Consider the following 24,860-nt stretch of genomic DNA (forward strand, 5'->3'; position numbering starts at 1 on the left):
AGGTACCATTGTACGCGTGGAGGTAGAGTTCCCAAGCTCCTAGTACATGGGTAATATAAAGAGCTAACCCTGAACTTGATAGGCTAGCCAACCCACTTTTTAAAGAAGTTTGTGTGACATTCTGGCTGTGACCACAGTGTCAGCTTGCTATTTAATACCTTTTTGTTTGTTTTAGCTTGGTCTGGAGCCTTGGAGGGGGCCTATATGGTTCAGAATCTGTCTGGGAGGTGACATCGATGCCAACCTTGGGGAGTTTGTCCACACACAGGTGGAAAGCAATGCTACCCAGTGACACTCTGCCCCTGTCCTAAGTACCTTGTTGCAACTGCGAGCTTGGCAGGTTTTACATTCTAAAAGTGGCTGTAGCAGTGTTCCTGGTCTACCTCCGCCCTGCCATACCCAAATCTTGCTACTCTGTGAAATGTCCTCACCCTTGAGCCAGGTAGGAGTTTATACTCATGCTGGCTAACGGAACGTAGTGGAAGTAAAGTGATGCTGGGAGACTTTAGTGATTTGGTGTCACCCGTTTTTAATGTGGAAGGAAGCCCCATACATAGAGACAGGTCATTTGTGAGAGTTGACCTCTCCAGTACCACTCATTCAACAATGAACAACTATGACCATGCTTGTGAGTGATTGAGTGAGTGAGTGGGTGGGTGAGTGGGTGGGTGAGTGGGTTAGTGGGTGGGTGAGTGGGTGAGTGGGTTAGTGGGTGGGTGAGTGGGTGAGTGAGTGGGTTAGTGGGTGGGTGAGTGGGTGAGTGGGTGGGTGGGTGGGTGGGTGAGTGGGTGAGTGGGTGGGTGGGTGGGTGGGTGAGTGGGTGAGTGAGTGGGTGAGTGGGTGGGTGAGTGGGTGAGTGAGTGGGTTAGTGGGTGGGTGAGTGGGTGGGTGGGTGGGTGGGTGAGTGGATGGGTGTGAGCCACTGGGAGATTCCAGCTACTAGTCTGATATTTCCGTCTGTGTCCTTGGTGTGATGCCAGAGATGAGCCAGTCTTGGACTCTGGCCATGTTCCTCATTCATAAACCCCAGAGCACAATGGGTTATCAGAAGTGTTAAGGTGGGGAGCCAGTAGTTCTGACATAGCACAGTAACTGGAGACGCTAAATACTGCCTTTGCCTCCTAACTAGTAAGGGGTTTACCTTGGGTTAGCCAGGCTGTTGCTCCTAGTTCTTGGTGGCAGTCCTCCCTCTCTATTGTATTGTCACCATTGGGGAGCTAAAGGAAAAGGTTCCTCTGGGCTACTGTAGGGGCAAGAACGGGGAAACAGGGTATGTCCCCAGGTTCCAATGACAGCTGGGAAAATTGCAGTGTATCGCACTAGAGTTAGTTTTCATTAAAATTGGGTGCCCATCATGGCTAGTGTAGGGTCTTGTTCACTGTTGAGGGTTTTATAACCACTCGGGACCAGGAAAACATTCTACCTTCAATTAGGGTGAATCATGGACTGAAACACAATGCTTACACACATCAATCACTTTTGTTCACTTTCCAAACCAGCCATGTGGCAGCACTTAAGTCCTCTGTGTGTGTGTGTGTGTGTGTGTTTAATACCATGTTGTTGGTATTAAAAAGAAAATAAAGTATTTTGGAACCCCCCCCCCCCAAATCCATTAACCTACCCTCTGGTCACCAAATAGTTCTCTCCTTTGTATAACCTACACTCACCTTCAGGAGTGAGATAGCGAGGATTCTATACTGCTGTGGCTTGAAACCTTGGGGTTTCTGGGTGAGGCCAGGCTGAGAAGCAGGTGGACTAATACCCTTTTCCTCACCTGTCTGCTTTATAATAAAAAATAGTGCAATTGCAGCAGCAACAACAAAACATAAACCACAATGTTGTGGGATGTTTGTACACTGTGAGATACACTGCTGTGACTGGTTTAATAAAGAGCTGAATGACCAATAGCTAGGCAGGAGGTATGGGTGGGACTTCTGGGCAGAGAGAGGAAGTAGGAGGAGCTAATTGAGATGCCATGGAGATATGGAATGAGTCGGGTACACAAAATGGGAGAGGTTGGAGGCACATGATAGGACATAGATTAATAAAAATATTGGTTAAATTAAGTTGTAAGAGATTGTGGGTCAAGCCTAAGCTAAGGCCGAGCTTCATAAATAATAAGTCTCTGTCTCATTATTTGTGAGCTGGTGGTCCAATGTAAAGTCTGATTACACCACAATGAATGAGCAACCAGTAAGCTTACGGTGAACTGCAACAACATTGGTGGCCTCCCTGCTGCTCTCCTGTTTGAAGAACCCCATCTCTAGCAAAGAATGGCCCTTCGTGGCTGCTAGGAGCAAGGCATGCTGGTAGAAGGAAGTAGCATGGAAGCTGGGGTAGCAGCAGGGCTCACAGGTGAGATCCATGACAGTTTCAGACAGAAAAGCCTATTGGGCTCACGAGTTATAATGTTGGTTCCCTAGAATAAGATTTCGGAGTTACAGATCCGCCTGTGTGTTGAGTACTGTCCTGGAAACTGTAGTCTTATCATCAATGTACCTGTGTTCTGTCAAGTTCATTGACATCTTATGGATTAGGAAAGTGATGTACAATGGGGATTATGCGGCGTGGCCAGTGTCACAGAGCTGATAGCAAATGAGGGGAATGGGTGATTGCAGGCTGCAGGAGTTTAGAAACTTCCTGCACCATGTGACATCAGATTAGAAATGTAAACACAGAAAAATACTATTCCAATTGGGAATATGTATTTTTATATTATGAATAGTAAGTTACTTAGCAAGTGTGCTGATTTAAACCTAAGGTTATTTTAGTTTTCCAATGGATAATGAACACACACACATTTTCATGTATATATTGTGGGAGATAGGTACTCTGTGTTCTGGCTTGATTGCAAGCTGTGCCTCGCTGATAAAAGCACTAGGGAATAACAAATGCCCTAGGGAATTTGAAATAATTCAAAGAAAAGCTGTGGGAAGAAAAGCCATATCTGCACATTGTCAGAATATTTAAAAAGTAACATAAAAAAGCGTTTGGTTTCTGAGGACGAATGACATAACACACAGAGCCACAAGGTGGCAGCTCCAATGCATTTCTCTTTTCAGGCAAATGTTTTGAACTTCTCAAAGGCACTGGGGATACCAGCCGGCATAAGGAAACTTGTAAGTTGCTTTGAAGACACAGCATGTTCATTTCATAGAATAAATCACAACACAGAAGGTGTATGGTGTGCTGTAAGAAATTATGGAGCAATTCTAATTTGAAAAAAGCATGTAACTGTTGTACAGGCTGGAGTGAGCTTATATATGAATTTCTCATGATCACTCTTAATCCACCATCCTAACACAACCTGTACAAAGTGAGTCCACATAAAAGTCTGAATCCCTCACTGGGGAAAGGGGAACTAAACTCGGTGGTGGTGTGGTCACTGTTAAGTTATCCTTGCTCAAGTAAATAACTATCCCATTCATGCTCATGCAAGTCACACTAACTAAATACATCTCCATGCTCATAAGTGCATGTATGTGGACACACACACCCAAGACTTGGCAGTCAGAAGTAGCCGGGTAGGGAAGAAGGTGTTTGGTGGATGTGGCAGATAGAGATGATAATGAGGGTATAATTCTATTACCTTACATAAAGTTTTTAAAAGGGTGGCACCTCCAGTCTCTGGAGAGCAAAGGATGTGGACAATCCACCCTGCCTTTTATTTGGTTTTCTTTTGTTTTGTGGACATAGTCTTGCTGTGCAACTGACATTGGCCCTAAATTTGTGATCCTCCTGCCTCAGCCTCATTTCTAGCTTATTTGTCTGTGAAATGAAATAAAAGATCTACATGAATTCCATTTCCATAATCTCACACTCTTAACTTCAACTCTTCTTAGTTTATGCAAATGCATCTAGAAAGCAAAACCTACATAATTCCCTTTACATATAGTGGCAACTAACATGTACTATAGTCTAATGATGATCAAAGACATTGGTCTGTGCAACATCCTGAAAGAAAGTTGAAGAAATAACTGAAACACAGACACAGAAGATGGTCAACTGTGACCCATGGAGTCTTCTGCCTGATGTAATGGATACCACAGAAACTATTTCTATATTAGCAAGGCAATTTTCACATGTGGTTAGATGGTCCATAGAAACATGGTGAGTTCTTATCAAAGTGACCATTGTCTTCTGCTGTTTTTAGTTCTTTATGAAAAAGAAAGAAAAAGCCCAACATCAACCCTCTACTTATGAGTTTGAGCTCATAGGCTTCAGTATTAATGGAAACAGAGATATGGAGCAGGAGATTAGAAGTACAGAGTGTGGGAGAACCCTGAGTACACAGACATGCTGGTCTGCATCAGAAGTGAGAAGAAAACACAGCTGCAAAGAGCAGCTGGCTAGTGAATATGATGGCAGAGCATGTAGGGCTATGCATCCATTGACCAGATCAAGCCGTAGCTCAGAAAAGCAGGCTGAATTCAGCATTATCTTGATTATGTTGTATTAGCATTTGGTCCTTCACATTATGCTGTCATTAGCACTCAGATTATCTAGGCTGCGTGGCTCTCAAATAACCCTAGTGGGATACGACGATACTCAACCAAGTATGCTTCACTATCTCTTGGATTGAAAGTTTCCTGTCGTTCTTAATATGTGAACTGGGTATGTATGTGTGCATCTGTAGTGAAGCACTTTTCTTGGTTATAGATTGAAAGTTCCAACCTCAGGCAATGACCATGTAAACACCTTTGTCACACTGTCTTGTGTTATGCCAGGGACTTGGGTAGTGCTTCAGGCCATTTGTTTTCAATCAGTGTGACACAGGACTGTGCCCCTTTCCAATTTTGTTATTAAGTTGGATTTAATGGTGTGAGAAAATGAACAACTCGGGCATTGAAGAGAAAGTGAGGTGGGGAGCCACGAGTTCTGAACTGGGCAACAACATTTCTGATGACAGTGGGGGATTTATGAAGCATATCACCTGTCAGTGCCACAATGTCATCATCGCCTGGCCAGAAATTATGTGCTCAGTTGCCAAGACGAACCATGCATACATACATGACTACACCTGCCTAGAGTGGAGAGCTGCAGCCAATGATGGAGGCCACTCAGCCTGTCCTCCGATCCAGTTCTTCCGGGCCATGTGGCAATACCTGTGTTATGCATTGCAAGAAAATACAGAAATACAGATTTATGTAAAAGTTTTTTTTCAATTCTAAAGAACTGATTACAATGTTAAAGAATGCTCAGGCCAAACAAAACATCCTGTGTGTTAACAATAATTTACATAATCTAATCAGTGTTTGATTCTGGAGGCCTGTTAAATAACGCAAAACCTGGGAACCGATGGAGGAAGGCCATTGGAGAAGCATACAGCTGTGAGTGATGTCGACCCTGTTCACTCTTGGGGCATCTGCACTACTGGGAAATCTGATATACTAAACTAGGAAAAAGATAGAGTGGACAAAGCATCAATGACATCCCTGAATTTTTCAACATTAATGTCTATAAATCTATAATGACCTTGATATAAATAGCTGTGAAAACAGTTTTTCTCCAGTACTCTAATAGACCTGGTGTTGTGTGTGTGTTTCCCCTTTAACACTGGTGTAATTTTCACTAACTAGTCCTAAAATATTTCTTTAGTGTCCCAAATATTTTGTTTACTCTCTAAGTTATCCTTGGCACTCAGACCATTCATTCATCCATTCATTTATTCATTTATTCATTTTTATATTTAAATACTCCCTCATGTGAATCCTCCCTCAGTCTTTCAAAATGTGAGCTATGACACTTCCTTAATATACATCCACTGTCATTATCCTACAGCAATGCTGAGAATGACCTTGCTATGTGTTTGATGTCTTTAGGACAGCAGAAGCCATTCCACATTTTCTGGGATGGTGGGCTTGCTGTAAGTCATTAGCAGTTTGTTGACTGTTGGAAGTTCTGAAGGAACAATGAAGTTTAGGATATCCAGGGGTAGAAAGCTGACACAAAGACCTCAACCTGAAGCAACAGAGTGACTCTCTGAAAGACACTTCCTAGAGGTACAGCTTCTTTCTCCTCCTGCCTCTTCTACATTGTGATGACCTCAATGGGCAACTCCACACTTCAGGAAGGGGATCTTGGACGGGGCACCTAGAGGAGGTGGTGGCTTGGCCTCATTACAACAATCTTACACAGTATCTCATGCTATGTCAAAATGACAAAATTTGAAAAAAGTCAGTGAACTGACATAATATTATTGGCCATTCCAGAATCAGCTTTTATCTAAAAAAAAAATGTTGGGTTTTTATAACATAGTTTGAGTGGAACAAGGAGGCAGTGCTGTGGTGATATATTATTTATGATTTATTAAAGTTTACCTGAAGATCAGAGAAGCAAAGCAGCAAGCCACTAGCTCTTACATGTACCTCAGACTGAAAGTTGATCCTGGCTCCACCAAACCTCAGACTGCAATCCCAAACTGTGATGCCCTCTTCGACATGGCTGGAGAATCCTGTGACTGACAACTGAAGACCCTGGTCCTATCTTTTGTAGCTCTCTAGTGCTGGAATTAAAGGCGTGAGCTCTATTACTGTTTTAGACTCATGCAGCCCTGGGTGGCATTGAATTCAGGGATCCATCTGCCTTTGTCTCCCGAGTCCTGGGATTAAAGGTGTGTGCCACCGCTGCCTGAATTCTATAGCTTGAAGTTGACAAGCTTTAATAAATCGTAAATAATATATCAACACACAGTGCAACTCAGAACACAGGTCTGTCAACACCTAGTTATTTCCAGTTACTTCCCCTTGAGAGTTAGGTGCAGTGTACTGCTGTGATTAAACACCGTGACCAGAAGGAACTTATGGAATAAGAATTTATTTTATTTTAGCCTATGGTTCCGGAAGGGGAGTTCCTAATTGGGAGGGAGGCATGGCAATGGTGGGGGGTGGCCAGTAAGCTGAGAGATCGTATCTTTAACTGCAAACAGGAAGCAGAAACAAGAAACGAAGTGGGGAGAGGCTATGAACTCTCAAAGCCCATTCCTGGTGACGTACTTCCTCCAGCAAGGCTGGTGACGTACTTCCTCCAGCAAGGCTGAACCTACTCAAGGGTCCACAGTCTCCCAGACAGAGCTTCCAACTGGGGACCAAGTGTTCAAATACAAGAACCTACCGGGGCTGTTTCTCATTTAAACCACCGTAGTGCTTATCAAGTAGTCTACTACTAGTGCTTTCTGGACTGGGAGTATCATCGGACCCTCTCCTAATTTCCCAGAAGTTCAGATAAACACTTTAGTCATGTGCAACTTTAGCACGAGTGACTTCAGTTATTCTTTTGGCGTCTACTTCAGAACCTCGGTCCAATTGGCCTCCTTTAAATTTTATTAAGTGTAGTTCACCAGGTCTCAACAACAAATCTTATTAATAGGATTTTTATGTTCTCGGTGTCCAAGTTCATGGAAAAAACAAATGTCCACGAAATGACCAAGTCAATGAGGAGGGTACCAGATGAATCTGACCGCACTATAGACAACACTTGGAGAGACCATTTGCCAGTCTGCCGAACAGCAGTCTAGCAAACAGTTTATGTTTGATAATTTATGCCAGAGGTAATGGCAACTCACAGTGACATATTTTCCAAGACGACAAGAGATATCATATTTCTGAAATTTTAAATCCTAGGTTGGGCACACGATGACTGTTTGTATTCCAGGGATAGACACTGATCCACTGCTCAGGACCCCATAGGTTGCCCAGGCCTTCTCACTGACACTCACATTTGGGGGGGTCCAGATTAGTCCCATGATGGCCTCCCCATTGTCGGTCTGGGGTCCAAGAGCTCTCCCCTGTTCAGATCAGCTGTCTCTGCTGGTTTTGCCAGCCCATTCTTTGCCAATTTGCTCATCGCTCCTCTCTCTCTGTCACTGGATTCCTTGGGTTCAGTTCAGTGCTTAATTGTGGGTGTTTGCCTCTGCTTCCATCAGTCACTGGATGAAGGCTCCCGGATGGTTATAGACATCAAGTTCGTTATCAGGAATGGGCATTCGAGGTGGTCTCTCCACTATTGCTTAGCTTGCCAATTGGTGTCATCCTTTTAGATCACTAGAGATCACACTGGTGCCTGATCTGTCTTCTAACCTATGATTTCCTCTTCCCCCTATTCTACCCCCCCTCACTCAACATTCCTGTTCCCCCATGACCTACTCTCCTCTTCTCCCCCTCTCTTCTTCCCAGCTCCAGAGGGATGCTCTCAGCCTGGACTCTTAGGGGAGTGCCTGGACCCTATCCTGAGTGAAATGACAGACTCTAGATATCCTCTATGTGGAAGGAATTGGCAATAGGGTGGGAGGCTGGGGGGAATGGGGGAGTGCGGGAGGAGGGGAGGGAGAGGGAACTGGGATTGACATGTAAAACAAGCTATTTAAAATAAAAAAATTAAAAAAAAATCCTAGGTTGGAGGGAAGCTTTGAAAACCAGGGCACTGTGGCCTCTGAGGCTCCTTCAGGTGGAGAACCAATTCCTATACCTAGTTCCTAAGCGATACAGTGCTCAGTATCCTGGTGCATATCAGGATATGGCCACTAGGTGGTGCTCATGCTTCCTGTCTTTTCTAGACAAGGCGACTGAGGCTAATGAAGCCAGAAATGCTCCAATTAGAAGACAACTGAACCCTCCTTCAAATAGTAGCCACAGTATTGACATCCGTTAACAGTCAGTTCAAACAATACCCCGGGTAAGAAAAAATAAAAGAAAAATTGCCTAACACCCTTGCTATGGTGCTTTCGCGATCTGAATTTTAGAACAGCTGGCACTCATCACTGTGTGTTGGTGCGGTGTGTGTGTGTGTGGGGGGGGTGTTACCCCCACTTACTGATTCACGCATAGTATGTGGTTCCTAAGCTCTTGTCTTACTTTTTTTGTTTGCTGGTTGTTTTTCTTCGTTTGTTTTTCTCTCTCTCTCTCTCTTTCTTTCTTTCTTTCTTTCTTTCTTTCTTTCTTTCTTTTGTTTTTTTTTCAAGACAGGATGTCTCTGTGTAGTCTGGCTGTCCTGGAACTCGCTCTGTAGACCAGGCTATCCTAACTCAGAGATCTGGCTCTCCCGACTCCCAGTGCTGAGATTAATGGTGTGCACCACCACTGCCTGGCTTACTTTTGAAGAGTCCCTTCCTTACTCCAGCAGATTATGACTAACAGCTGAGCATGACAAACAGGAAAAACAGCTAAGCATGACTAAAATTTTTCCCTTTAAGATCCATAAATTTCTTTTTAACCGAGTTAAAGCTTTGCCTGTGACGTCTTATATTTTTTATATCACAAAAGTCATACATTCTCATTGTATAAAACCCAGAAACAATAAAGAAGAAAAGAAGCCACAATTAATCTTGGCCCCAATAAGTTTCATAGTCCCTTGTTAGTCATTTATATATTCATGTTATGATAGTTAGCTTTAATTGTCAACTTGACACAACCTAGAATCACTTGGGAAGAGAATGCCAATGACGAACTACACAAGGTTGGCCTGTGGGCATGTCTCTGAGGGGCGGGCTTAAGAGTCAGGTCATTGATGTGGGCAGGACCCAGCTTGCTGTGGGCAGCATCATCCCGTAGGCAGGGGTCTTGAACAATTCGAGGATGGAGAAATAGAACTAGGTTCACGTAAGCAAACAAGTGACCATGCAACGTAGTTGTTTCTCTCTGCTCTCGACCGTGAATGTGTCTTCATCAGCGGCCTACCTTGACTGTCCCACGATGGTGGCTTGTGACCTAGCATTGCAAACCAACCCTTTCTCCCTAACTTGTTTCTTGACAGGCTATTTTATCACAGGAGCAGAAACAAAAATAAGAACACATGATTATCCTGGTAGACTTTTAATGCACTTGCGGTATGGCAGGTAGCATGTTAGGTTTTTCAGTTCACAAACACTGATGCCTCCTATCTGGACAACATTGTTTGTTGGTTATACACTGTTTCACACACACACACACACACACACACACACACACACACACACACACACACACGTATAGAGGTCAGAAGAGAGCATTGGATGCCCTGGAAATGGATGACTGTTAACCACCATCTGGGTACTAGATCCGAACCTGGGTTCTCTGCAAGAGCAGCAAGTACTCTTAACTACTGAGCCATTTCTCCAGCTCAGCTCCTTGGTCTATATATTTTAAAAACATTATCATATTTTCCACACAATGTTTTGTGTCTTTCTTTGTATTTTGTGTTTTCCTAAATTATATAGTCTTTTTTTGTTTGTTTTTTATTTTTTGAGACAGGGTTTCTCTGTGGCTTTGGAGGCTGTCCTGGACCTAGCTCTTGTAGACCAGGCTGGTCTGGAACTCATAGAGATCTACCTGCCTCTGCCTCCCACATACTGGGATTAAAGGTGTGTGCCACCTGAATGATATAGTCAATGTTTTTTACATTTTTCACTTCTCCAAAAGCATATTTTAAAGTTTATATTTTATTGTCTGGATATATAGAAATTCATCTAATTTTTTCAATTCTTAAACTGTAGAATATATATTATACCTTTTGTAATAAAAATAATAATCTAACTCATAACGTTTCAGTTTCATCTTTGCTCATATCTACAGTGGCAAAGCTAAATTCTCTAAGGTGGGTTTTGTGGGCTAAGTGATTTATAGCCTGCTAAGGGTTTGACATTTCTTCTTACACTTTCAGCGCAAGACCTGTATGGATTTGTCTCTATTATCACACTTCGAATCCTCACCATCAATGAGCATTTTCATCTAAATATAGTTTCTAGTCATAAAGGTAAAATAGTATTTGAAAATGTATTTATTGTTACTGTGTGTATAGTTTATATGGGATATTCGGTGTGTGTGTGTGTGTGTGTGTGTGTATGTGTGTGTGTGTGTGTGTCACAGCACATGTTTGGAGGTCAGAGGAAAACTTTCAGGAGTTGGTTCTCTCACCAAGTTTTAGGACTTGAACTTTGTCATCAGGTTTGTGCAGCAGGCATTTTTACCAGCTGGGCCCCATTTATATTCCTTTGACTACTAACAAGATTGAACATGTTTTCTTGTTAATTGTTCTTAGTAGTTTTTTGCACTGCTTTGCTGACTTTCTTGGTTGTATTTTTTATTAGCATAAGCTTTATTCTTATTGTTATGAAGTGACTAAAATATATGAGTTATTAACACGGTGGTCATATTTCTTATGTTTCTGTTGTGTTTCTGTCATGCAGAATTTAATATCTTATGGATTAAATAGTTTTTGCTAAGGCTTCTAAGGTTGGATTCACCATTATGCATCACTTAGAAATCAGGGGAAGCAAGAGAGAACATTTTATGATCCACAGAGTTAGCTTCTATTTGTGTTCTTAGACTATCATTTCTCTAATGAATCTTTGGCTAAACACTAAAGAAATAACTGGAAATTGTTCAACTCCTACTGGGAAAACTTATAAATTTGAAAAGAGGATAATACTATTTCCCTAGCGGACATTTGGAAATATATGTTTTTTTTTGCTTTTTATTGTTGTTAGATTGAATCTACTAGTACTTCCATCAAGGTTCCAGTAATACTAAGCAATTTAGAGAATTTAGAACAAGGAATTGCACATCAGCAGTGCTTACAGCAGTGCCTACCAAGAAGCACTGAGTTAGACCATCATCTAAGACATCTTGAAAACATACATTTGTTTGTTACTGTGATTGTTTGAGATAGAATCTTACTGTGCAGACTAGCTCGAACTTAACCTTGTGATCCTCCTACCTCAGCCCCCAGAGTGCTGGGAGCACAGGTTGTAGTACCTAGCTTGGTTTAAAAACGAATTCCTTTCCTTAAGACATTTGAAAGCCACAGTCCAGCTTCTATATCAGTGGTTTTCAACCTATGGGTCTTGACCCTTTGGGGAATTGACTACTTTTTTACAGGGGTCGCCTAAAATCATTGGAAAAAATAGATATTTACATTATATTCATAACAGTAGCAGAATTACAGTTATGAATTAGCAATGAAAATAATTTTCTGCTTGGGGGTCACCTCAACATGAAGAACTGTATCAAGCAAAAGGTTGCAACATCAGAAAGGTTGAGAACCACTTTTCTATGTGGTCATGGGAGAAAAGACACCTGTGTTTTAAAAGTGAAGCAGCTTGAGTTAAGTGTTAGAGCTGAACTGACCTTCAGAATGCAAGTGGTCATCAATTTGACTTAGCAAGGTAGTTTAATTATCATTTGCTCAGAAAGTATTGAAGAGGGAATTGAAAATAAATTGCTAACTTGGTAGTTACAGTCTTAATGATGCCCCGCACTCCAGCAAAATTACCTTTTGGGGATATATCTGCTTTCCATTCTTCTAATGTTTTCAGTCCATATTATCTACGAAAAATGGCAGCTTCAGTCTTACCAAGGCAACTGTCTTGACTCATGTTGTCCTGTTTCCTCTAGGTACTGTTTGTTTCAGTGAAATGTGGAGGGCAGGATACAACCAGGGTTATTTTTATCTATGAGCACATTGCTCTTGGAAATATAATTATTTTGTACACTTGAAATTGCCTTTGATCAAACAACAAAGAAGTATAAGCCAGAGAGTTTTTTTTGTTGCCTGCAGATGGCAGCAGTTATTAACTTGTCATTTTAAATACAAGGTGTTGGTTTTCTCTAGTTCAAAAGTGCTATATTAATGCAGTGTTGATTGTGTTCTAATAAAAAAATGAAAGATGCACACATCACACTTGGAGAAGAAAATTGAATGTACACACTTGATATAATGTCATTTAAAATATTAATAATCAGAACTTGAAAACAAAAGGTTTATTAAATTAATCAACATGGGGGAACCACTTGGCAACATATTGAAAAGTGACACAAAACTTTAAGGATGGAATTAGCCAGTGGTTAAACTCGATTAATGTATGTTGGAAAATTGTATTTCAGAATATGATTAAAATATGATAAACTTTATAATCTTTAATTTCAGTTGATATTGATTGTTCTTTGAGAGATACCAATGAGATGTGTTCTGGAATGCAGACACTAAATAATACTTTCAACTAATCATGCCATCCAAATAATAGACTACAGTAAGGTAATGAAAATCAAGTTGCTGCACCAATGCCATGCTCCTTTTATGTTATGCAATCACATAGATATAACGTGCAATTCTGATGCTGTGAGGAATATAGAGAGGAACTGCAGAGGTCTGGGACCAGTCCACTGAAATGGACGAAGGAAACTGAAAGGAATTGCACGAAGATGCACTGAAGAGGTAAATCTTCCCAAAGTGATAAAGGGCATGGCAATGCAGTTGGAACCACTCCCACCCCACCTGTTTGTGGCAAAGTAGTTTCCTCTGAGAATGGAGCATTACATCCTACCGGATTCTCATTAAGACTGAGAGTATAAACAATTCCAAATAGCTTCAGGAAGTTCCTGAAACTGAACAGATTCACTAAGCCCCTCCTCTCCTAAGCTTATGTAAATAGTAAAGAGTATTGTTGTCACTCTCTAAAGCCCAACAGCCTTAAAGAGAGACCAGCTGAACTGCCCAGAGGAAACTAAGACCAGGCAGATTGCCAGGAAGGGGCTCAGGCCAACTGAGTCACCAGGAAAGGATATTCTGGAACCTGTTTAGCTGCCTGTGGGCTCTATAGCGTGTTCCAGGTTTTCCAGTTTCATGAGCTGCCATCCACGCTAGGATACACTTTGGTTATCCAGTGGTCTTAGAGTCATTTCCATTCCCATAAGTAACCCTTTAACTGTATTCTATTAAGTAACCACAATAAACTCATTGGGGTGATATCTGTACTTTGGTCTTGTGTATTTGGGGTGATATGTGTTGTGTCTGCCTAGAATAAGTCTGTCATACAACATCATTAGGTACTTCTTTACCTCTGACAGTGGTTAACATAGAATTCTGTGCTTTCACAGTATTTCATATCAAGAGTATGGAGAACATAAAAGCAAAAACATGTTGAAGATCATGTGCCCAGATACAAGGTTTTCTAAGAGTCTCAAACTAGAGAAAATAGAAACTTTTAGACTATACTTGGTTCCAGGCAGAAGTGATGGACTGGCTATGGAGCTAGACTACTTGAACTGGAGGCATATGTCAAACTCCATGATGATACTTATGTTCCTATCATCATAATAACAAATTATTATGTAAAGCTCAGTCTAAATCATTTTATTGGCATGAGTCTAGACATCTCTCAGATGTGCTGGGTACTCTTACTAGAAGTATTCAGAGGAGGCTAGATAAAACCTCAATGGACGTGCAAGAGGAAATGTATGCATTAGAATAGACAGATTAGATGTGTATTCTATAACTACTTGTTTAAAAGGACTGTTAAGAGAGGAAAATGAGGGCCAAGTATGTGAGGGGGATGAACATGAATACACAATGCTGGCAGCTCTCTTCACTTCTCTCCCTCCAAGTTGAAATTTCATTTATTTAGTCAGTGGATGTTTACCAAGCTCTTTCCCCAAGCTGTATTAGAAGACAACAGTCAAACCTTTATCTGATTGGTAAATTATGATAATTAGAAGTATAACAAAGAAAAATAAAAATTAAACCATAGTTTCTCTCCTATGTGGGTTAAGGAAAATCTTGAGAAAGGGAGAAACAGAGCAGAAGAACTTGGATATAGATGCTAAAGAAATAAGCACGTACATGGTGCTGTCAAGCGTTTTGCCCCAGTGGGCTATAGAACCCTCCTGTACGTATTGAAATGTGGTGTTTTCATTTTTGCTTCTTCCAAAGACTTTCTAATTTTCACTAATTGACTCGTGGGTTTTTTATAAGTGTTTTATTTGTTTTTCCACTATTCAGGCAAAATTTTCCAGATCATTTTCTGTAGATTTATTAATTTACTTCCACTGTTCTTATATGCCACACTATAAATTCTTTAGAATTTACTGAACTTTTAAAAATAATATGATTATTGTGTAATGTATGCTTATATGAAAATATTTGCAAAGAAAATTTAAAAAGAAGAAATAGTAATTATTCAGAATGCAACTTCTTGGACTTGAGTAATCACTAAGCATATTATCTGGTTAAGTAAAACTAATTACATAGCTTAATATATGAAATGATTTCATTATAGCCAAGAGTGTTTGATGGCAAACTTTCCTGTGATAATACAGACAGTTAGACTCCATCACTCTTCAGGATCCCTTGGACCTTCTGTACTGTAACCTTTGTATTCAGCTTCCCGAAGGAACATAGGTGGGCCACACAGAACACTCGGGATGCTGAATTTGGAAGTGCTTTACATCTGATCTACTTTTTTTAATTATCTGGGCCAAATTACACCGTATAACCTAATAATAAGGACAGAAAATGTTGTTTAGGGTTGATCAAAGGAAAAGGAGACAGAAAGACCAATGGAGAATCTGGAACCATCGCCATCAATAGAGAAGAAGGATCTGGGACCGTTGACAAAGGTAGGTATTTCTTAAACTTTCTGAAGTTACTGGTTTCTTTCATCTTTAAACCAAACCTCAAGTTTTCTTCCTGTGAGATGGCAGAATAATGCACAGATTCTGTAGGGAAATTCTGTAGGATTGCTGCTTGTCGCCTGTCACCTACCTATTAGGATGGTCTTAGCTTTTGATATTTCCTGTCTGCTGCTCCAGCCTGTCCAGGTCACTATAAGCACAAACATGGAACCATTTCCCTGTCCTCTTGGACAACACTGAAGCACAACAGTTAGTGGTAGTATAACTAGCAAACTTCATTGCAAACTAAATGATCAATCAAGTAGGAATTCCAATTTAGAGAGCAAAGATGACTGACTTTGCTATTTCAAAGTTTCAGCAGTGAACCCCTGATGTAGAACCCTGCAACTGGACATTTCCTTTCAAGTCTTAGGGAATGGCATATTGACAAGAACTTAGAAGTCTTCAGTTTCTTCCTTTCTGCAGAAGACACTCCCTAAGCAAGCAAACCAAACAAAAAACAAAACAAAACAACCCAAAATTATCTGGCAGCTGAAGAAATGGAATTTTGTTTTTAACCTGAGTGCAATGGATAATTTTAACCCCTTAAGAGTCAATGTTTCTCATAGATTTTTTCCTATTATATTTTTGCCTTTGCTTTGTGCCTCTATAAAAAGCCTTAATAATTTCCCCCAAATAGCAATTTTCTCTTTAAAATGCATATCTGTTTCCCAGAATGGCAATAATTGTTTTGTCCTTGTTCATTTATTTGCCTGATTCCCTTTGCCATTTCCCCACACCTCCCTATGCCAGCACTATTTTCTAATAGCGCTCCCAAAACTTTGGGAGATTGTTCAAAAAGTAGATGGGAATCTGAGCTATTAATTAACCCTTGGGAGAGTGCAGCAGACACTCCACCTTGTCTGCACATCAGCAGCCCCAGAGGCTCCCAACCTTCTTGCTTCTCAGACCACACCCTAGGTCAATTATATTGGAATGGTGCAGAGGCAGCTAGACCTCAGTTTGCTTTTGAAAGTGCTTTCCATGACTCCAGTGTGCATCCGGGATTGAAAGCTACTAGTTTAAAGAGAGATCCATCTTCAACTTCAAAGAGTTAACTTTTTAGATGATGGCCAAATTGAGGCAAGACATGTGTGTTTTCAAAAGGGAAGGACTAAGTGTACCTTTAGAGCCGCTTCTCCTGGGAAAGAGCCTACAATTTCTTTGGGCTGTCACTGTTTGAAGATTTGACACTAGAGTATGATGTATTGACTTCCAGATGGAATTATATTGCCTTCCCCCTGCACATAATCATCAGCCATAGCAATATCTTGGCTGTCAAACTTGTATATTTCAAAGCTAAGAATAATTCCCATTATCAGTAGAATTTTATCTAGGGGTAATTAAAACATTTCATCATAAATATCATTTAAAATAGAATAAATTTTATTAAGCTTTATTATGTTTCTCATGATTAAGATTATTAGACAGCTGGAAAAGCTTTTAGAACCAGTCACGTGAGGAAAATGCAAGAATGATTAAATGGTTTTGCAGAGCTCCTACAGGCTCATCCCACCCAGTGTATTAATACATTATTAACTTTGCTGATAGCTTTCTGAATAACAACTTCTCTGTCCCTTAATGGTGGAAACCATCTGAATCCCATAATTCCATCTATGTTAGGCTGGAGAACACACACACACACACACACACACACACACACAATTTCATTCAAAGTGTCTTTCTAAATAGACCTCCACTGCCTACTAATTAAAGAAAGATTGATGGCCACCTTCTGTTTGCTGGGGTTCCCGTTCTCTTTCCTCAAAAGTGCTAATTCCTCTTAGTCTTCTCCATCAGCAAACCTTGTTATCTTTCACTCTTTATCCTTCACCATCTCTGCACTCAAGGGCTACTGAACAAAGATCTTTCTCACTTTGGAACATCTTCTAGATGCTTAACATCCTCTAAATTTCAGCCACTTTTTTTTTTGGAGGGTCAGCCAGTTGCTTATTGTTGAACTTCTTAGCTGTGTCTCACTTTTAACGTTCCCCGCCTTTTAAAATTAAACCTATTTTTCTGTGGATTTTATCTTCTTGACTTTTATTTTCACCAAAGCCATGAGCTATAAAAATCTTTAGTCTAGTTGTTTAGGACTATTCTCTGACTGTCCCCTGCACTTCTTATAGCCCAATACCTGTTGGTGCCACGAGTGTACAGTTCCTACTGGAAAGGGTTAAAGGAAATGAAGAAAAGGGGAAGTGGATCCGGTAGGGAGTTATTAGGTATTTTGAAAATTGCTTTCAATGCAACATATTTCCCCAAGGATGTAATTTAGTTGATTTACACAAATGCAATTCATTTATTCCCCTAGAACCAATTGCTGTGTGCCTTGGGGAAATCACTTTGGCACTTGTCTGGTTGCAAAGGGATCATAGCAACTTCTGACCCTCTTCCAGTCCTTGTGAGAGTGGACTGTCAGAGAAGATAATTGACAAATTAGCATCTAGGAGGAGTTCATAAGCACAAAAGATGTTGTTTTTGGAATTGTGCAAAATTCATCCATTAACAGTCCATCTCTCCTGCATTAGCAGATGGCTCTAAGGATGCTCATGTGTAGACATAGCTACCTTCAACCCTTCTCCTTCAGGACAGTGGCCAGCCTTCATCCTTGCAGAGGGGGTGGACTTATGTCAGGTACCCGGACTTTTCTCTTTATAACTGCCTGTTTCTGCCATTTTGACTCGGTGGCTTAGTCTGTTACTGCTCTAACACAACACCAAAGATGAGCTAGCTTCTGGTCAACAGAAGGCTCTGTTCCAGAGACCAGAAGGCCAAACCCATGCTCCTGCTGACTCTGTGTTTGGTAAGGACCTGTTGTTCATAGATCTTCAGCTATGTCACATGGTAGTGGGAGAAGGAATTCTCGCCTTTGTAATGACATTAATCTACCTCTTGGGGTCTCTACTGTGCATGAAAACTGAGAAGAAGCTGTTTCGGCAAAAACTAATAGACAGATTGGAATTACAGTACTGTGGGGAGCTTGCAATGCTGGAGGTCCAGAGGCTATAGCCTTGTCTTAGGGTAGTTCTGGCTATTAGGAACAGCCATTCCTTGCCCACCTGTGCCTGAACTAACATCTGTGACTAATGGAAACCTTTTGGAATTCATTAACTAAACAGACCACTAGTTTCCAGCAACTCTGAAAGTAAGAATGCTATCAAATAGCATCTTGGGCCTATAGAAAAGCTTCCCCCACCCACCCAATCTATGGTATACCCACAAATGTATTTAAAATTGCACTGATTTATGAACTTCTTTTTTTCTGTAAAACTATAAAACCTCATGGAACTGCTTCCACGTTGGGAAATGGAATTTGGAGTGACCCAAATCTGAGCTCCCAGGCCACAATCACTCAGAATGTCTCCACAATAAACCTTCTCTTGTTCTCTTTAAGACAGGAAGTTTGGTTTTCATGCCAGCACTGCCTTTGGTGATGAGTCATGATGGCAGTCTATTGATCTGTACTGAGGCCAAGCAGTGTATAGACAGAGAAGGAGGAGATAAGAGAGGGCAGAAAAATTAAATTCCCCTTGGAGGGGATTTCTATAAGCCGCAAGAGGGGAGCTGAGAGAAAGAGAGAGAGAGAGAGAGAGAGAGAGAGAGAGAGAGAGAGAGAGAGAGAGAGAGAGAGAGAGAGAGAGAGAGAGAGAGGCTTAGAGAAGCTGCAGGACTTCTAGGAGGGAACTGAGAAACAGAAACCATGGTTGCAGGTGGTTGCTGCTGGGACCCTAGGTGGGACTTTGGCTCCCAACGGGAGGTGAGAGAAAGAGCTGGGCTGAAATGGATAGAGCAGCGTGATAACAAGAATTTCCATCTGGGGCTGTCCCCAAGTGGAATGGGAAACTTGTCCAAGAGAAATGTTCCAAATCTCAGAGGGAAGGTGTCCCTTGTCTTTGTGACTGGGGTCCAGTGGGAGGCAAAAGAAGCTTCGTGGTACATAGTGTGGCTTTTGTAGTAAAAGCAGCTCTTGGATGACACTTTCTCCGTAGATAAGGAGAGATGGGTGGCTATAGCAGGTAGAGGAGAAAACAGCTGGAGAGGTAAACTGGGAGAAGCTTTTGGAAAAAGGGAGGATTTCAGTAGAGGGAGAGCAAAGTGTCTTAGTATGGAGAGATGCCCAGATGGGCTCGGTAGGTTCCAGGAGCCAGAGAGACACTTACATCGTAGTGGAAGAGAGTTGGATGGCTAGAGTGGGTGTGGGTGTGTGGGGTGTGGGGTTTAGGGGACTGGGGGAGAGCAGGGGAAGAATTGGACTCTAGAATTTGGAATAAGATTTGGAGGGTGGCAGAAACAAATGATCCATACATATCTTAGGAAAGCCAAATCGGCAACTTGGTTCGGAGCAGCTGAGTCCATTGTAAGAGAACTTGTTTATGCCACTCTCAGAATTCCACAGCTGATGGATGAAGAAAGGGAGTAATAGGAGGACATGCCCGCTTCTAGGGCATTGAGGTTTTTATTACAGATACAAGGAAGAGCACAGGCAGAGGCAGAGACATATGGGAGACTGCACAATGAACAAGACTGAGGACTGAACTGAGTCATGTGAGGAGATGGGGAAGGAAGAGGGCGAGAGAGAAAGGGGGTGGAGCCAAGAGGCCAAGAGGTCAGTAAAGGGCTGGTAGCCAACATGGCTGAGGTTATATAGGAAAGAGCAGCTGGGGAAGGGCAGCCCAGGCTCTGGGCTGGAGCGTTCATGGTGTGGGGCTGGGTATGCCAGCCAGGAGGGCCTCTAACAGGTGGGGACTGAGGGATGACCCCAGATTCTGAAGGGCCAGCATCCACTTAGATATGTTAATAAGCACCTCAGCTGTTTGTCCCTGGTTTGAGACCTAATACAACCAAGTTTTACTCTTTAATGTAAAAGTAAACCAGCATATTCATGTCAGTAGTGTGCAAAGTTTTTAGTTTTTAAAATTTTATTTCATTTTGTTTAATTTATTGAGAGGGGGGAGAGGAGAGATTGGGAGGGTGTGAGAGAGAGATAGAGAAGACAACTAATACATTATTATGAAAAACTTTCGGCAGAAAACATGAAATAAATGGCTGTGGAACTTTAGGGGGTGGAGTCTCATCAGATGGAACTAGTCCCTGCCTGGAGGATTAAACTGGAGCCACAGTAAACCTTTCCCCTCTTATGCTGCTTTTACTAGGCATTTTGCCATAGCAACTAGAAAATAAATGAGTATTCTATTCTATGGTTGTGTTTTGTAGATCCAGTGCCTACACAAAAGCACCTTTGATTATTATTTCTATTTCTCTTGCCAAAAGTGACATGGTAAATGTATTTAAAAATTTTCTGATATTAGTTTTCATAGAAAATTACTTGTTTTATTTTTCTAAGTTTGGTTAATTTTTTTTGCCAATATCGAGTAATCACTTAGGATTTTGATTGTTCCGGTTTGATTATGGGATCCATCATAAACTTGGAATCTTGAGCTGAAAGGTTTTTGCAACCTTCCCAAGCTCCACTGTCTGGGGACCATGTCTTTAACAGTTGTCAGATTATGACAAATGGATGATCCAAATAAATTTCAAAATGCATAAATAAAACAACTAAAAGTTCGAGACGAGCACTGCAGTGTTATTAAAACCTTATATCATCATACTTTGTGTATATATACCACACAAGCACATACCCACATACACACACATCATGTAATACAGTAATACATAAAGTTTTAAGTTAAAAATAAGATAAAAATGAGTTTGATTTACAATGGCTAAGGATGTTGAACTACTTTGAGATTTCATCTTAGACCTGTCAGATTGGCTAAGATCAATAAAACAAGTGACATCTTATGCTGGTGAGGATATGGAGCAAGGGGAACACTTATCCAATTGTTGTTGTTGCTTTTTTTTATCTAAGTTGTTCTATTTACCAATAGAGACTCAGGAGACAGATATTGGGGTGAAAGCCTGCTGGATTAGAGAAGTCAAGAAGCAACCAGTTGGCCTTCTTCTTGGGCAGGGACCCAGCAAAAGAACAGTTTTCTACATGGTCCCAAACTGAAAAGGCCTGTGAATCTCTAAGTACCCCCTTCTCCTTCCTGTGCATCTCTCTATTGGTCCTCCATATTCTCTATGCTTAATTCTTGTCAACTAGTCACTGGTTCCAACTCCTGATCCACCCTAGAAAATGGAAATAAAATAGATAGTTACAGATGGATACAGGATTGTGGGGGGTGCTTGGATGGGAAGATCAAGTGGGGAGGGAAGAGGGAGATGAGGTAGAGAATATGGAGAGAGACAGCTAAAATTAATGGCCACTTGATGCATAGTACAGAAACATAATACACTAGAATCTTCCTAAAATATATACATAATTGAAGGTTATATAAATAAAATTGCCAAATAATTGTGTGTGGGGGGGACAAAATTCCAACTGACTATCTCTTGTCACCAAATGAAGCTTCCAGTATTGGGATTGGGTTACATCCAATTGAATTGTTGGTCAAATGGCTCCCAACCCAGACTGTTGCCAGGACAATACAAAACAGACACCAAGTCTTCCCCACACAACTCATTGAACATGGAAAGCAGAGCTGATGTGTAACTAGAGCCTTCTTCCTACATTCTAGCATCTTTGGTATCAGAAGATACCATGTTTACTACCAAAAGAGAAATGTAAATACCAAGCAGCCACAAACCCTTTGACCTATAGTGTTGTACCACCTACAAGATATGCTAGAGCCATGGTGGCACAAAGCTTATGGAAGTAACCAATCAATATCTAACTTGACTTAAGGCCCACTCCATGACATGGAACCCATACTTGACATTGCTTGGGTGACCAAGAACCAACGACTAGATGTAACGTGTAGTATTCCAGACCATCCGCCTGGGTCCTGCCACAGTTGCAGTCCCCAAATAACACACAAGACACTATATTAATTATGAAGCTGTTGGCCATTTGCTTAGTTTCTTACTGGCTAGCTCTGACTTAAGTATTTAACCCACAATTGTTTTTGTTGTTGTTGTTTTTCCAGATAGGGTTTCTATGTATTGTTTGGAGGCTGTCCTGGAACTTACTCTGTAGACCAGGCTGGCCTCGAATTTACAGAGATCTGCCTGCCTCTGCCTCCTGAGTGCTGGGATTAAAGGCGTGTATCACTAACAGCCCAGCTTTAACCCATAATTGTTAATCTAAGTATTTCTCTTACTGGAGAAAAGGGTCAGGACCTCTTACTCTGGCGGCCTACATCGTGTCTGTCTCTGCTTCTCTTTCCCAGAATCCTCCTTGGCTCCTAGTCCCACCTATCTTGCTTCCCTATTGGCCAACAGTGCTTTATTCAACAAAAAGTAAAGAAATAGAGTAATATAAGTCACATAAAGATGGAAAATACACAGAGAGTCTGGATACTGTATGCTATTGTGATTTTCAGTTTTTTGATTGCTAAGGAAGGAACAACTGCTAAAGTACACTTGATTATAAATGCTGCCGAATTAATTCAACTTATATCTTTTGAAAATACCTTGAGTTCAAAATTTAAGTATAAGGATATGTTACTTTGGAAAAGATATTTTATTTGTGTTTCCACAGAAAATGGAAAGCTATGGATTCCTTCCAGGCTTCTGTGGTTTGATGAACCAAGACCCCTGAAAGCAGTGGCCCAAGTGATTCAACATCTTAAGGAGCTGAGATGATGCAGCCTTGTTGACCACAAAAACAAGGACTTAATACATACAGGTTTCTGTGTTTTGTCATGATCCCCATGGTACAGACAGCACCCCCTATCGGCAGAGGGCAGTTTGGAATGAGCAATGTCCAAATTCCCAAATATTGTTTATAAATCTTTGTTTTTATGTAAATGGGGTTGCTTATATTTGGTTAATGATCACAATTAATCATCTCTTTTTAAAGGTAAAAGGGGATTATGGCATGGAAATGAATACTTTGTATTGGTATGGTTTTTCATTTATTGATCCAAATTCAAGGTCAACTTTTGATACGTATATTTCTCCTTTTGTTTAAGTATTGATCTTTTAAAACATAATGCGTAATTAAATACAGACTATAGATAGTTACTTATAATAGTCAGAACTTATAGTTAGGTAAGTTAGGTTTTCTAGATATACAGAGATATATTTGAGGTAGATAGATAGTCTTCAAAGCTTTCAAAGGCCTTCAGAAAATGGTATTTAAAATGGTTTAGGGTTTTTCTTAACAATGAAAAATGTCTGCTCCTGGCAGCACCAATTACCTCTGAGAGGAAGATGGGCATAGAAGAAACTTGTTATGGAGTTTGCTTTCAACATGACAAGATTAGCCATTTGGGCAAGAAACTGCTCTTGCCTGGACTGCTTGACTGTAGCTGTGTAAACTGGACATGTAGGACCCATAGGAAAGTGACTGCTAAACTCAAGCAGTCCTTCAGGGTTCTTGCTTCATGGAAGAGTCTACCAGACTTTCTACAGGACACAGAAAAATGACTGACAGACTGCCAATGCAAGTGGAGAGCTGAAGATGGATGCCCCAGCGTTATAGAGGAACTTCAGGTGACTGTCCAGGTAGTAAGATGTCTCTGTACATTCTAGTGTTTATATATTATCCTTCTATGGTCTTTGATGGAGTTGAAGACAGGTAGTTATAATCAGAATTTTCCTTAGCTATGATAAAAGATAAGCTACATATAAGACTTGAGACTCACACAGATAAGATAGAAGATAAAATACTTTCTTTAAATCTTACTAAATGTTAATGGACAAAATAGTGTAACTATAGTTCTTACTTGATAACTGTTGGTGTTACATATAATTTGACTATGTTAAAGTTAAAACCTTTCTTTTTATTTAGACAGAAAAGAGGAGATGATGGGAGATGCCATTCTGTAAATCTGTCTCTTACTGGTTGTTGAATAACGCACTGTTGGCCAATAGGGAAGCAAGATAGGAAGGACTAGGAGTCAAGGAGGATTCTGCAAAAGAGAGGTGGAGACAGACACTATGTAGGCCGCCAGAGTAAGAAGTCCTAACCCTTTTCTCTGGTAAGAGAAATACTTAGATTAATAATTATGGGTTAAATACTTATGTCAGAGCTAACCAGTAAAAAAACAAGCAAACGGCCAACAGCTTCATAATTAATATAGTGTCTTGTGTGTTATTTGGGGACGGCAACTGTGGCAGGGACCAGGCAGATGGTGGGGGGGGGAACACCATGCTACAACTAGATATCCTAGAAACATAGGGTAACAACAACAACAACAACAAACCCAGTGATAAAATGTCTCCTAATGGCATTCTACTATGCTCATAGATATGTGCCTTGTTCAACTATCATCAGATAACCTTTATCCTGCCACAGATGGAAACAAATATGAGATGCCCCACAAGCCTGACATTACACAGGGAGTGAGAACACTCAACTCTAAATGGGGTGTCTCCATCAAATCCCTCCCCCCAGAGCTCAGGGAATCCTGCAGAAGAGGAGACAGA

The sequence above is a fragment of the Mesocricetus auratus genome, unplaced genomic scaffold, assembly GCF_017639785.1.
Source record: "Mesocricetus auratus isolate SY011 unplaced genomic scaffold, BCM_Maur_2.0 Super-Scaffold_100019, whole genome shotgun sequence".
Classification (NCBI taxonomy): domain Eukaryota; kingdom Metazoa; phylum Chordata; class Mammalia; order Rodentia; family Cricetidae; genus Mesocricetus; species Mesocricetus auratus.